Source organism: Tyto alba, unplaced genomic scaffold, assembly GCF_018691265.1.
Source record: "Tyto alba isolate M040663 unplaced genomic scaffold, T.alba_DEE_v4.0 Super-Scaffold_46, whole genome shotgun sequence".
Lineage (NCBI taxonomy): Eukaryota > Metazoa > Chordata > Aves > Strigiformes > Tytonidae > Tyto > Tyto alba.
The window spans coordinates 17,796,447-17,811,386 of NW_024881322.1; the positions used below are offsets into that span (position 1 = coordinate 17,796,447).

A 14,940-nucleotide genomic window follows, 5' to 3' on the forward strand; every position below is an offset into this window, starting at 1 on the left:
TTTATTTAACAATAAGAACAAGACAGATAGTGGTGTAGAATAGCATGATGTTTGTGTTTTTGTGTGGGAAAAATCTTGCTTTAATCTATAATGATAAAAGTATTCTTTAGATGATACTAAGGATATTTCTTTGTGAATCTTCTTTGAAGAAGATGAGTCCTCAAAAGGAAAGAAGCTTTAATGATGCTTGAAAATGCTTCATCTGCCTATTGCTCTTACTTCATTTTCATTGTTCTTACTGACCAGATGTCTCAAAACACTTTCTGTTCATGCTTCTCATTTTTTAAATCGTCTTTTTATACCAACAGACTGATGTTAATTTTTTGATAACTGATAAACCGATTCTTATATTTGATTCTATAAGTTAGAAGCTTTCTTTGGAGCCTTAGAATAAATAATTTTTTTAATTAATTAAACCTATGTGGTTCCACTGGCATCAAAACCAAACTGAATGGAATTTTGAAAAGATAAATTCAGATCCTGTGTTCCTATGATTTTAATTTATTGGAACAGGTTGCCCGAAGTCTGGCTCTCTTGATTTTTTCCAAACTCATTTATACTTACCATTGTCTTTGCAATTCGTGTTCTCCATAGACTTGATAAGAACTTTTCCTTGTTGCATTTGGCTTGATTGCATTTTCAATATTGCTTATTATTAAGATCTTAGATAAAGGAGAAGACATGAATGGGGGGGAAAGTTAACCATCTTTTATTATTTGAATGTCTTAAAGATCATGGTGTGAGTGAACAGTGCTCGTGCTGTTAGTGACTCACAGTTATTCTGTAGATATATGATGAAAAAGCCTGAGAAAGAAAAGAGATGGAATGCTGCAAATCTTGACACATGTTGAAGAAAGGTCACTGAAGAATTATACAATTGGAATAACTAATGGAACTTAAATCTTGTTTGAGAATGGTAGAGGTCTTTTTGTAAGCTATATATTACTATTTAATTTTTAAATAGATTTTATTATATTTATGATCACAACAAAAGTCAAATAGGACAGGACTTTATAATGCAGTGAGTGATCTTTTCAGGAATCCTAAAAATATTAGCAACAAGATTTTAATTATATCTCATGGTAGTGCCCAGAAATATAAAAATATCACGGCATCACATCCACCTATTATTTTCTAAAGTGGAATTCTCATTTGGGTTGATGGCTATATTTTACTGCATAAAAATAGTCGTTCATGTTTCTGCTTTTGAACTGTGTCGTAAACCTCTGGGACATATCTAAAAAATGATACAACCATGTGTGCACACATGTGCGCACATTAAAAATGTGTTGAATGGAACCAGTTTAATTTTATAAAGAAGCTTAAACACTTTCTCCTAGTGCTTCAACATTTTGATGTTCAAAGGTGCAGACTCCATAGGTGGTGCAATCTACCTGTAGAAACAAGTCCTGAATGTCATACAAGCATGTGAAATTTGAAGCTTTCTGTTGCTGTTTCTGTTCCATGCTTGGACCTGTAATAGGCAAGTACTTACACTAGAACTAGATTATGCCCTATGCAAGGTCATTTTAGCTTTCCATTGAAGCCTTTCAGCGTTATGTTCAGGCACTGTAACTGACACCTGTCTGCAAAAAATTGACTTGGTTTGCATGCATACTTTGTATAATTAATATTCTGACATCTGAAATTACCTCATAATGTAAAATTGATAAAGACAGATTTTCAAAAATCACATTTGATTAGGAGAGTAGAAAAGTATTGCAACCAAAGATCTCCATGGCAATTTTGCAGTAAAATTTTCATTAATTGTGTTGGAGAAATTTCACAAATTTTTAATATCTTTTGAATGTGTTGTGTACATTATAATATTGCTATTAGAAATGTACTTGCAGCTACTCTCGATCCCACTGTATTCTTTACACAGATATATTTAAGAAAGACTTTGACTAGTAAATCTATTTAGTGCATCATTACAGCTAGGCAACTATCCTAATCTTTATAGTTTACCCTTTACATTTGTTTCCTTAATCAAGAACAAATGTGCAAAGGCTTCTCTTGGCTCTCAGTGATAACTCAGATTTTACCGTGTTGAAAAAAAAGTTAGTCTTTTCAACATTGTGATACTAAAATTCAGGGTAATCTTAAGGAAATTTGTTTCTGTCCAACATATTTTTAAAGTTTGGAATGTTGCATGAAGAACATTTTTCCTTAACCATCATTTTTCTTGAAACTGCTCTGAAACTAGTTTCATTTTCACAGCTCACTCCATTTTCTGCTTTGCTACTTTCAGAAAGTGCAAGGGCAAGAAGAATCTGATTATTAGCAGTTTCAGAAGCAGCCTTAGAGTTTACTGCTCTACAGATCACAATGACTGTGACTCACCTTTCTAATGCTATTGATCTGTAGTTTCATTAACTTTCAACATCTTACAAGCTTGCAAACTATATGTAAGATGTCTTTGCTTAGTGAAATAAATAGTAATGTTTTGCCTGTATCATAAGTCCAAGACTGTTTCAAAAATACTTTGCTTGTAATGAAAATAAAAGAGAAATTAAGATAATAATAATTCTACAAAGTGCATGTATAATTAATTAGAAAGTAGATTACTATATGTGTAGGGTTTACAATAAAAATATATATTAAACAAAAAAAATCACTAATACAAACATGTATAAAACTTTTTTTAAAAAATACATGAGTGTATCTCATTCCATTTTTCTGCCTCATATTGTCAAGCTCACTACTTAAAAAGATGAGGTGAATACTTTAAGCTGCATGGACTTTACAATGGTATTTTGATTTTGTGCTTCAGGCAAAGCTTTTGTTTAATTTAATGAACCCTGATATTGTATAATGTGTTATGTTATAGAAAAGCACTATTTATAATTTTTAAATTACTATATTTCATCACTGAAATGAAAATTTCCTAAAAATCTTCTCTAACATAGTGGAGTAATTTTGTATTTATTGTCTCTGGTAACTAATTATCATATTTATCTTAGTTGATAAGTATGTATTTGATATTTTCAATAATTTTCTTTCTAGCCTAAATTAACAATTGCAATGTAAAAGTGATTTTCCCTTTTATTCTCCTAAAAGTCTACCCTGAGGGAAATAAAGCTAGCAATTTGGAGAGGGTTCAATACATTCTAGCATGTCTGTATGTGACTCTTAGCAAGGCGTTTAATATCTGCTGTTCAGCTCAGTTACCTAAAAATTAGATTAAAAGTACTAATTTGAAGATGACTAATTAAAAAATGGCTGTGGACAACTTTTAATTTGGCTCTCTTTGCAATACTTGTGTATTAATTTTCCTTGAATATTCAAGTTCTACTTTTTTATTACTTGAAATAATTATAAAATGGTCATTTTAAGCCCCAATGACTGCATATTTACTGAAAGTGTTTTATGTTCGTCAGTTTCAACATTTGAGCTGTTGTAAAAGCAATGCTGCATGAAAAAAGGAAGAGTTTTATGAACAAATATGCTGTTTGAAATATAAGTTGTGTTTGCTAGATGTGTAAAAACATTTAGAATTGTTTGTCCCCATTTTGGAAGGCTTATATGCTTTCCAGAAATAATGAATTGCAAATTGTATACACATATATATGTGGTATAAAAATACTGTCTTGTGATTTCCAGTTTGTGATAGGTTAGTTAGTTATATAAATGACCCAATCAGATAACGGGGACAGTACGATGTGACTTATGGACAAAACCAAAGCAGAATGAAGTTTTAATTGAAAGTATAATTTCACTTTGTAAATTGAAAACAAATTACTTATTTACCCACTGATGAAATTCAGAAATCATTTCCTATAATAAATAAATCCAAGAATTTTATTATCTCTTTTATGAACAATTTGCTGACTTTTTTTTCCCATTGAAAACATTTGCTTCATATGTATCTTTTGATAAATTACTTAGGGTTCCATTTTAATATATTAGAATTTGAGAGAATTATTGAAAGACTTGTTTATAAGGTATTTGTGAGTCAGTTTAGATTTATAAGAGTGACACAATGCAAATAAAATTTTCAGTTATTGTTACTGATACTAGTATTATTTCAAATTAATCATATTATGCACAAGGGATAAAGATAGTACATCCAGGAATATGCTTTTAAGATGCACTGAAATGAATACTCTTGAAAGAGTAATATGAATGAATCTTCCTACTTAATATATTTTTGACAAGCAGTTAATTTACAGAGATTGTAGAAACAGATTAGTATTAATAAAATATCTAATAATATAAAAATGATACTGTTCAAGAAATAAATAATTTTAGGTAAACATAAAATATAATGAATTCTTGTTTTACTAATAGACAAGGACAACATATTTTTTAAGCTGAGGGAAGGTTAATTTTTTGACTCAAGAAGAATAAAATAATAGGTATTTTATAATTTTATGAGATTTTCTTCTGTCTCCTAAATAGCAGTTGTATAGAAAAGGAGAAAAAAGAATATACTTCATTATCTCAGGCTCGTTATTTCACAACTTATAAAGACAGGGATACTTCAAGAAAAACAAACCTTGTATTTTTTCTAAGAGTTTTTGTGTCATGGAGTTATATATTTGCATATCTCAAAATCTTATTTGCAAATTGATAGGTGGTAGTAATTGGCATGAAAGACTTCAGATATGCTGTATTGTGTATATCCATAATGAAACAGATTTAACCTTAGAGGTAGTGAAGGGATGCACCATTTTTTCACAGCTAGGCTTTGTGATGTACTGATGCAGCCAAATTTTACAGAATCATTGCCAAAATATAAGTGCCAGAGATAGATGATGAAGTAATATTTAGGGGAAGAAAAGAAACATCATTCTTAAAATATTACTTTGAATTATATGAAAGCTCACAATCTTAAAATGTTCAGTCTTGCAGTATAATAGAAATTACATTCATTAATCTGCTTAAAGCATTACTGAAAAGTGCTTAGCTCTGTGATCAGAACACTGTATAGATTACAAACGGGGATAAATGCTGTAGAAATCAATTATTATTTTCGATGTATATTTTACCATGTCCACTCATTATTATGAGCAAATTCTGTGTTTTCAGGAACAATGTGATTGAAGGGATGCACACCACTTACTGGCCTCTAACTTCATGCTAATGCCAAGACAGTATATTTTGTAAGAGAGTGATTAGAGGGCCAGATTGTATTTATTCTTTTATTCCATACTGTGTATTTGCATACATTTTAAAATAAAAGTAATTTACCTTTTGTGGGAGTTCAAAGGTGAAAGATAAAAATTATTCTGATACTTAAGCAGTCTGTATTTCAATCTGTCTTGGAAGCTGAAGGAAAACTGACACAATATAACTTGTGGTATATAAAGGATGTTGAACTCCGCAGATGCTAGCACCATTGCTCTGTGCACATGTGAATTACAGATGGACAAAGAAGAGTGTAGCCAAGTCATTTCTGGGTGTAGACAAGATAATCTAAAGCTGTAAGTAGACAGTTATTCATAATTTCCAGTGAAATCACAACTAATATCCAGGGTACCTTCAGGACTTTGCTTTCTGAATTCATGGCCATGCTGCTGTCTCTACTGCCTTTCTACAGGAGGTATAGAAGCAAAAGCCAGTTAAGGGGCACTAAAATAGTAACAGTGTCCCAGAACTAACACATTTTGTGTGTCTGTCATTGAGGCAGTTCTTTTATAAGAATTAGTGCTCCTTGATGCTTTCTGACTTAAAACTAACAAAAAATGTCTTGCAGCTTTTAAGAGTACAAATGTAATCAAACTTAAATTCTTTTGTATTTTTATTTTTTTACTTTAATTCATTATTATTCAGGTCATATTGTAGACAGCTGATTATGGTGCGATGAACTTACTAATTTGTCAGTGGAAGGACTCTTTTTTCAAGCAATTCAAACACCTCATTCCCACTTAAATCTAAGTCTGGACAATGTATGCTGGATAATGTGTGCATCTCATAATTTCTTCCCCTTCATTCTCTGGGTTAATCTGATTCTAGAAACACATTAATTTCTTAAATAACTGAAATACATTTTTGAGAATGTGCATTTACTTTGTATTCTGTCTCTACACATTATCATGATTTTTTACTTGGAATTGGTTATGAGGCCCTGAATTCCTTTAGCAGAATTCTTCCTACTATTCTGCCTTGCACTTTTCTTCCCTCCCCCTGATTTTTGACTCCATCCTCCTCCCCTCTTTCCCAGAACACTGCCCAGTATCTCTCAATCATGGTGAAGAGATGAATGGTTTCTATTGCAAGAAGAGAACATGAAGCCCGAGCACAGTGCACTCTAATTTGTCTCCTGTCTGAATGTAAAGCAGGCTCTATCACCCAGGCTGCCAGGCGAGCTTGAGGGATGGTAGCTCTGATAGGTTTATCATGTGTTCTCATCTCTAAGGAAGCTAAATGAAAACATAAAGTTCCCAGGCATTGGTTGGGTACATACTTATAGCATATTACTGCTAGCACTAAAATTTAGATCCACACTGAACTGTCAGCATCTTTTTCTTTTTAAAGGAACAGGATGTTTGTGCTTACAATCACAAAGACAGCAATTTGGATGAAGTTGTCACATGTCAATACAAATTAAGTTAAAAATGTAAAATATTTTACTGAACAATTATTTTCTTTTTGGATGGAGGCAAAAAAACTTCACTTTCACTTAAGCATACTCTGTACACACACCATCTCACTGAATTTTTAAATTACACTTTGGTGTATAGGTTGGAAGGACTGATGCTAATGATGGCCCAGAATTGGAAGTTTGCACATTTTTCATAAGTCACAGAAGATTGCAGGAGAATCAGCCTGTGAGACAGAAAAAAAAAAAAAAAAAAAGGTATATGAAGAAGTGTAGTAAGCCACTGCAAACACAGTCTTATCACCAAACTTCCTAAATTAACTTCTCTCGTCTCTCTTGGATTTCCCCCCACCCACTATTGTTTCCTTCAACAGGTTGAGTTGTTTTGGTTTTGTTTTTTTTTTTCATTTTATTCCATGTCCTTCTCTCTCTGCCTTTACATAGAAATACTTTTCAATCCAAGCTGATTTTTTCCTCTTACTGAGAAAAATGTGCTACAGCTCCACTTAGGAAAGATCCCTAAAAGATTTAACTACTGACCACTTCGGAATTAGCAATGTTTTTACTAACTTCACTATAGTGATAAATCTTGTGGAAAACTGTACTGGAAAACATAGGTATTGCTTAGAAATTTAACAGGGTGATTTCTCCTTGTGTGTATTTTTACTGTGCTTCAAAAACAAATGGACCAACACTGGTGAATCATAAAATGGCTAATTATGCTATTTAATGGCTGAATTACACCTACAGTAGGGACTATTTCCCTAGTAAATTCTAGATAGTTCTGACTACCTCTGACATAATTTCTGTGCTGTACCATCACATGCTACAGAAGTCCTTTAACATTAAGGCAGATACAGCCTGAGCAATTACAGTAAGAAGAGAACTAAAGATTTTGCACATAGGAACAATGCTTTCCATGAAGAAAACAGTCTTTTATTGAGAGGTAATCACAATAAATTTAGATTTCCTATATCCAATTGTTTTGTTTTCCTTAGCTGAAAATACAGGCAGTTTCTCTGTCCCCTATGTCCCTCCCAGGAGTACACAGTGATCTGGCAAACAGGAATGCAGATGCCAACAAAAGGCCAAATGTAAGGATGACACTTCCCAGAGGTGAAATTAAAATATAGATTAGGTTGATATTTTTGGATAGACAAGAGTGCCATAGGAGGAACTAAATAGCCTGTTCTATGCTTATGCTTTAATTCGGAATGCTGCTGTTGTTGAACCTTGATTATTCTCCTCTCCATGTTTTAGGAGTATATATTTTCTAGCATGTATATTTTATAGATTACTAAGATAAACAGTAAATTACTGTTAAACTTAAAGAGATGTTCCTTCTTCTATAAATCATCTGTAAATGAACAGCTGAAACTTTCACATTAAGGATCTTATTAGATCAACCTCAGAATGTCAGTGGAACAGTGCAGTTATCTTCTTAGTCTATACCTCTAGGTATCCACTTTCATAGTTTAATTTTTACTGCAGAGGAGAGTTGGAGAATGCAACTCTCCAGTTCCTTGTCTGGCTGTAGTACTCTGCAGCAGATCTGATAGAATTTGCATTCCTGCAACTTTCTCTTTTGAGTGTAAGACTAGTAGGTCATAAAATGACATGATTTGTTTTTTTCAGGAAAACTAATGATTCTGGAGAGAAAGGAATACTCTAAAATTTCAACAAACTAATCAAAGTATATATGAATGTATCTCTATTAATGTCATGCTGCTCTGTTTACCTGAACTCATAGCACCACAGAGATGTGACCATCCCTCAGGGTGAAAGGAACTGCCTCTATTTTCAGAGATCTATCCCATTTCATCCTACTGGTAGTTTTGTTTGTTTGCTTGTGTTCATCGGTTTTCATGTTCTATGCAAAAGTTATTTTAAAGGTTGACTGGACAGAAGGCAAATTCATCAAAGCTAATAATTCCGGTATTGTTCCTTAACAACTCTCAAATGTTTGGTGAGAAGAGGCTTTTGTCATTTTATTATTTCCTGTCTTTTCCCCAGATAGCTTTCTTTTGCATTAACCCACACACTTCCACAGTTCGTACAATTCACAATACCCAGACAAATAACAGTTTTTATAAATTACTGCAGAACTGCTTACAGGAGAATCCATCATTCTCCTGTAATAACCTGAAGTAAGTTTAAGTATAGGTCCACCGAAATCCCTAGACCTGCCTGCTTAGGCTGTTTAATTAGGCATGCAGTGAAGAATCATGCTTACATGGCCTGACATTCATGTCTCCAGAAGATGAGCAGTAGCTATGTGATGAGAAATACATGTGGAACAAAGAGCAGTGATTTGTGATGGAAATTAAAAAAAAATGCCCTGAGAAAATTAATTGGCTATCATTTATTCTTTCTGAAGAAGTTATATGTAATAATTTCATTTTTAGAAGACAGCTAATTAGGTGATGCATTGCTTATCAAATGCATTAAACTATTGATTTCTTGTGAAATCAGTGTGGGACAAAAATAGTCTGTAGTCCTAGTAAACAAAAACAGAGGAACTCCTTCTGGCCCTGAAGATTAAAGGTGATTAAATAAAAGATGTGATATTAGCGATGATGAGAAGGTTTAATCTCACAGTATTAAATAGTGCAGAGAAGATGAATTAGAACTGAACTTTTTAACAAAACAAGGGAGAACTCCAGTGTAACATCCAACAAATTAAAAATAAAAGTGTCAGGGTCATGCAACAATTAGATTCAAGTGCTCAAATTCTGGTATGTTTTTCAAGCTTGTATTTTACTCTGTTCTTAATTTGTTTGGCAGCTTAAGTCTCTTCCCTTTCATGTGTGTTGTGTTGAGAACAGTAGCTCTTTTTTTTTTTTTTTTTTTTTTTTTTTTTCCTTTTGCAGTCGGTTTTCTTGAAGATGGATCATACTGACATCCAAACCAGGAAAAGACCAGACACCACGAGTTCATAAAACTGTTGCCAGTGTTTTCTGTTATTTAGAATTTGGAGGTGCAGGGCTCTGAAATACTAAACTAATCATTGCTATTTACTGAATGGGCTCTGCAGTTTCTTGGGATAGGGTTATGCCAGTGAGGTGGCCTCAGATGATAGAACCTGTTCACAACAGTGGTCCTGAAGTGTTTGGTTTTCTTCTGTCTTCTACACCTCTCAGAAGCTGGGGCTACAAAAGCAGATGCAAAGCGTTTGCCTCCTGACTTACATCCAAATATGTTAAAGGATGGCCCAAGAAACTTGAAGCCTATTTGATTAATAAAAGGAATTATTCCTAAGTGTGATATCTGCTTAATTTGGATTTTATTAATTTAATTCTTCCTTTACATTGTTTAGTTGTTTTTATGTTCATGTTTCTTGACAAATCATCTTTGTGTTCTTGAGGTTAGACCATTTCAATATGTTAAAATTGTCCTCCTTTGAAAAAGTAAAAGATATTATATAAAACTCCAGGAAAGGATCAGAGTGCCTGAGCTGTGACTGTGTGAAAAAGGTTCTTCTTGTGGGTAACTAACAACATAAACTGAGCTTCAGGCCCTTATCACTCTGTTCCAGATTATTTACTTTATTTGAAATCATAGACAGTGTATTGTTGGTAAAGGTGCTTGTCATGTATCTCATGGCTTATCAAAGGTTAGTCATGCAAAAGGCTGGGTTTAGTTATATCTATTAGAAGGTTTTGTGAAGGGGTTAATGTATGTCCGTCCTCTGGTTAGATCTCAGCTGGGACCTTGGTCTAATGTTTTCTTAGATTATGAATATTAGCCTTTCTTTTGAATAGAGCTAAGATATATGGAAAATCATCTCAACTACTTGTCTCATGGGGAAAAAATTAAATGTCAAGCAATAGGATCAAAAGCCTTTAAAATTGGATCATGTTCTGCAAACAAACATGTTTATGAGCACAGCAACGTTTCTTTTCCAAAAGTGCCTACAGCCTACATAGCTAAAATGCGTGCTGCTTTCACAGCCTGTGCTAGATGTGTTCAGCTATCAGGAACCTGTGAATCGTTTATTGGATCTCAACTACCACAAAAAAGCTGTGACATTTGGCATCACAGTTTGCAGTGTGAACTGCATGATTTGACATAGGCAGTTCATTATTCTTGACCCCCTGTTCACCATTTGCCATGCACTAAAAATAGGAATACATGGAGACCCCTCAAAGAATTGATGGTTCATCTCATGTAAGAGAAAGTCCTAAAAATACAGCTTGAAGGAATGTAGCAAAATGTTTTCATGATATAAAGAGAAAGTTGTTTTGGTTGTCACTTCTCTGCCTTTCATAAACTTCCACAAATTCTGGGAAGGATCATATGGAAACCCCATGCCTTGTTCCTTTTGGCAAGTGATAGGGGAAAAGGAGTCGTTGCTTTCATTGATGTGTGTGCTTCTGCTTGGGACTGCCCACTTTCTCTTTCTTCCAGCATTTGTCCTCAGTCATTGTAGTTTCAGTGTCATTCTATTCACAACCAGCTTCTCTGAATTATCATCTCAAATCTGGAACAGATAAAGTGGCAGAAGCATAACTCCAACCTCTGACCTGTAATGAAAGGGATGGAATGCTCTGATGAGCCCTGCTCCTGGGCTGCATCAGTCTAAGCTGTGTGGCAAGAGGTCAGATGTGCAGAGATCATCTCAAAGGTCTTAGGTTTAACTTCTCTGAAGTCCCAGTTTTGGTATAATTTGCTCAATACATTACTAGGTATCCACGTGTTCACATAAAACAGTAGTAGATGGTTGAATTAGTCAGGACATGGATCACAGCAATAGGAACTCTCTAAACAACCACCAGGCTGGGATATTTGTGATGAGGTACTCATGCAGGAAGAAAACAGTCTGGTAAGACTGCTGCTCTACTCTACTATTCCTCTACTTTCACTGTAAGTGAAATTCTTCTTTTTCTAATTTTATTTCTTAGTGATATATTTGAACTGATTTAAATTGTATTAAGTAGTTAAACGTGAAGGGAAATTAAATTTATCAGAAACTTTGGGAGTCCTGATGGAAGTATAGGGCAGGGAGAAAGCTCTCAGATTATGTTATACTGACTTTATAATTGAAGCAGCTTTTCGCTGTTGCCTTCTTCTTGCTTTTCTGGATCACATGGATATTAGGTTATGGTTATCCTGTCAAATTAGACCGATCTCCCATATACATATGCCCTACAGATACCGTTCACATTTTTTTAAGAGTTTCTCCTCAAGAGTTCTCTCTCTTGTATATTTTAGAGCTCCATAAGCAGTTTTCAGTGTTTACTGGAAGGAAGCTTGTGGAAAATATTTTTGTATATATTGAAACTGGGTTTGTATAATCTATGAAATGAATAGAAATTCTGATTTATCTTGACATTCTTTCATGTAGGGATTTAAAAAAAAGTTGTGAACAATGTCTGTAGTCTGCCTCAGACTACTAAAATAAGGTCGCAAATGAATGTTCATCATCATCACTGTAGGCAACATCTCTGTATCAGGAATAAATTCAAGTAATATCTGGAAGGTGACATGAAAAATAGTAGATCTGTGTTAGTTTTATTCAAGAGTATAATGTAAAATTAAGAAATTAACTACAGATACTTGTGCATTCATGACATTTAGCTTCACTACTCCACATTTTCATAAAGGAAATATATTTACAGAGTCTTCTTCCTTGAGGGTACTTTCTACTTTCTTACAAGCTACATAGAGTGTTTTCAGTAGTCATGGCAACTCTCCACCTTCATCTGAGAAAGCACTTTGACATTTTTTCTTCAGTATTTAAGAGGATGTTGTGGTTTAGGCCCAGAGGACAATTGAGCACCAGCCAGCCGCTCATTCCTTCCCTCATTGCAGAGATGGAGTGGGGAGAATATGGAGCAGGAATCCTCAAAGAATCCATCTAAGGACTGGGGAAGAAAAAAGAAAACATCACTTTAATTCAAATGCTAACCAGACAACACTTAACAGACAAGGTGGGGACAGTGAGAACCACCAACCACATCCAAAACCACCTCCCCCACCCCTCCCTTCTTCCCGGGCTCAGCTTTGCTCCTGATGTCTCTACTTCTGCCCCCAGCAGCACAGGGGGCAGGGGATGGGGGTTACAGTCAGCTCGCTGCTCCTTCCTTCTCGGGAAGTGAGGTGAACACCGCACACCCCTCCCCTGCCCGTGTGGCTCCCCTCTCACTGGAGACAGTCTTCCACAAACATTCTCTTGCATGAGTCCTCCCCACAGGCCATTGTTGTTCCCATGCTGCTCTAGCGTGGGTCACCCCTGCATGTTGCAGTCCTCCCAGCACTGAACCGCAACAGTGAGGGCCACTTCTCCCCTGAGGGTCCCAGTCTCCTTTAAGTGCAGATGCCCGTCTTGGTGTGGGGTCCTCCACAGGCTTCTGGTTGGCCTCTACTCCACCTTGGACCTCCATTTGTGTCAGGGTGGGCAGCCCTACTTTCTCACCACAGGATACAGGGGTCTCTGCTCTGGTGCACCTCTCCCCACATCCTTCTGCTGACCTTGGTGTCTGTCCTTCTCACAACTCCTCCTCAGAAGGTCCCCACCCTCTCTCCGGTTCCCCTTCTTAAATACATTCTCACAGAGGCACAGTTCGGCCTGGTTAGAGGTGGGTCCGACTTGGAGCCGGGGGAGCTTTCAAGAAGCTTCTCACAGGAGGCCACTGCTGTAGCCCCCTCCCCTGCTACCAAAAAAGAAAAAAATGTTCCACAGAAACCCAGCACACAGGACATTGACAAAAGGTCTGTTACCCTCAGTTTTGGTTACTACTAAGCAAAGGAAACAAAATTTGGAGTACATTTGGTAAAAGAAGAAACATTCTCACGTGCCTCTAATCAGGTCAATTACAGTCATGATATAAATATACTGATTTTTAAAATTACAAATTATATAACCACTGATAAAAATACAGTATCTGAAGTTATATATTTTGCAATAGTATCAAGTTATTAATTTTTCTTTAGTCATTCATTGACTGAAGAGCGTCATGCATTAAAGCCTAGTGCTTTAAAGAGGAAGTAACATTTGAAGTTAGAGCAGATGGAAAAAGGAAACTAACAACTCTTATTTGGTTATTTTGTTACTTTGGCTGTCTTTTAGTAATGTTACTTTTAGAGGATTAAACTGTAAAGCATCTTCGGCATATTCAGCCACATGAAGCATTTGCACTAAACCCCAAACCATGTTTAATTAACTTGGTTTCATTAAAACCTTTCACTAAAAGCACAACATTCAGTCTATTTCATTTCAAGATTTGTGACTCTCCTCTTAACACAAATAATTTTCACTGGGGAGGGATGTTTAATATATGGTTTTTCCAGCATTTTGGTGGGAAGAATGAAATGAAACTCATCGATCCCTGTGAGTTTCACTATGAGACAGTAATTTTCTTTAGAGAAGTCCTGTATGTGGATAGACGCAAACAGAATTTTAAAGATATTCATGCAGTCCAGTGTAAATTAACCTGTTGAAATTTATATATAAACATCTTGCCCATTAAAAATCTGGATAGGCTTAAAATGTAGTGTGAGTAAGAGAGAGTGTTAACTGAACTGATGATATACTTGATGTTAGAGTTGGAACAATACAATTTTTAGGAACGGAAAAGAAGAAACAAAGTGGAAATTACACTTCCATTTTGTAAAACTTTGAAGAGGAAAATCTTTTTCTTAATGCATTTGCTGGCTTTTCATGACACCAGATGCAGTGCTGCATAAAGTTTGGTGAATTGTACTGTCTTAGTTTCATTTTAGTCTACCACCTTTATTGCCATGTGTAGTGTATCATCTTATCTAAAATCACAAGGTGCTAAATAATGTCACTCGTACCTGGGAGTGACAGTATATACATCCAGGGATCAAAATGCTCAAAACATTTAGCACAACATATGCTGCCTGTGTAAATTTTCAATGTGAAAATACCTGATTTATCTCTGAATAAAGCAGCAAAAAAAGAAATCCACAGTTACCACTCTTCATCTCTGCTGTTCCCAAGTGACAGGCTAAACAAACAGGAAAAAAACCCTTCTGTTCTCTATTCTCCTCCCTCTCTCCCTATCACCACCACTGAACATAGAGTTTTCACTGTCACATTACAAAATGCAGGAACAGAATGCTAACACAGTTTCTCACTTATTCAAGATACCTAATGATATTGGCGAGTTAGCCAGGGTGTCCATTAATTCCCTCTGTGGTCATATATGGGCAGCTGAATATGATCCAAAACCACCGAAATATTTTACACTCTAGGCTCTAGAAAGCTGATACGTTGAAGATTAGGTGGCCTATCTGAAGGCTTTACAGACTGTGAATGAACAGACACTTCTTATTTGCTGTTCATGCTGCAAAATCTTCATCATGCCACTGTGTGTTTTTTAAGTTTTCTGGGGACAAAATGATCTTTAACAGAATGTGCTAGTGTTACTATG

General features: G+C 35.2%; 1 protein-coding gene and 1 long non-coding RNA gene across 2 annotated transcripts in view; one reads left to right on the forward strand and one right to left on the reverse strand.

Moving 5' to 3' along the window:
- CNTNAP2 (contactin associated protein 2) overlaps nucleotides 1-14,940 on the forward strand; it is a 1,392,626-nt gene that overhangs the window by 787,661 nt on the left and 590,025 nt on the right. The window lies entirely within an intron of this gene.
- LOC116960787 overlaps nucleotides 12,078-14,940 on the reverse strand; it is a 28,261-nt gene continuing 25,398 nt past the window's right edge. The window contains exon 3 of the long non-coding RNA XR_004406572.2: nucleotides 12,078-12,408. This is a non-coding gene — a long non-coding RNA (uncharacterized LOC116960787). The remainder of the gene's footprint in view (nucleotides 12,409-14,940) is intronic.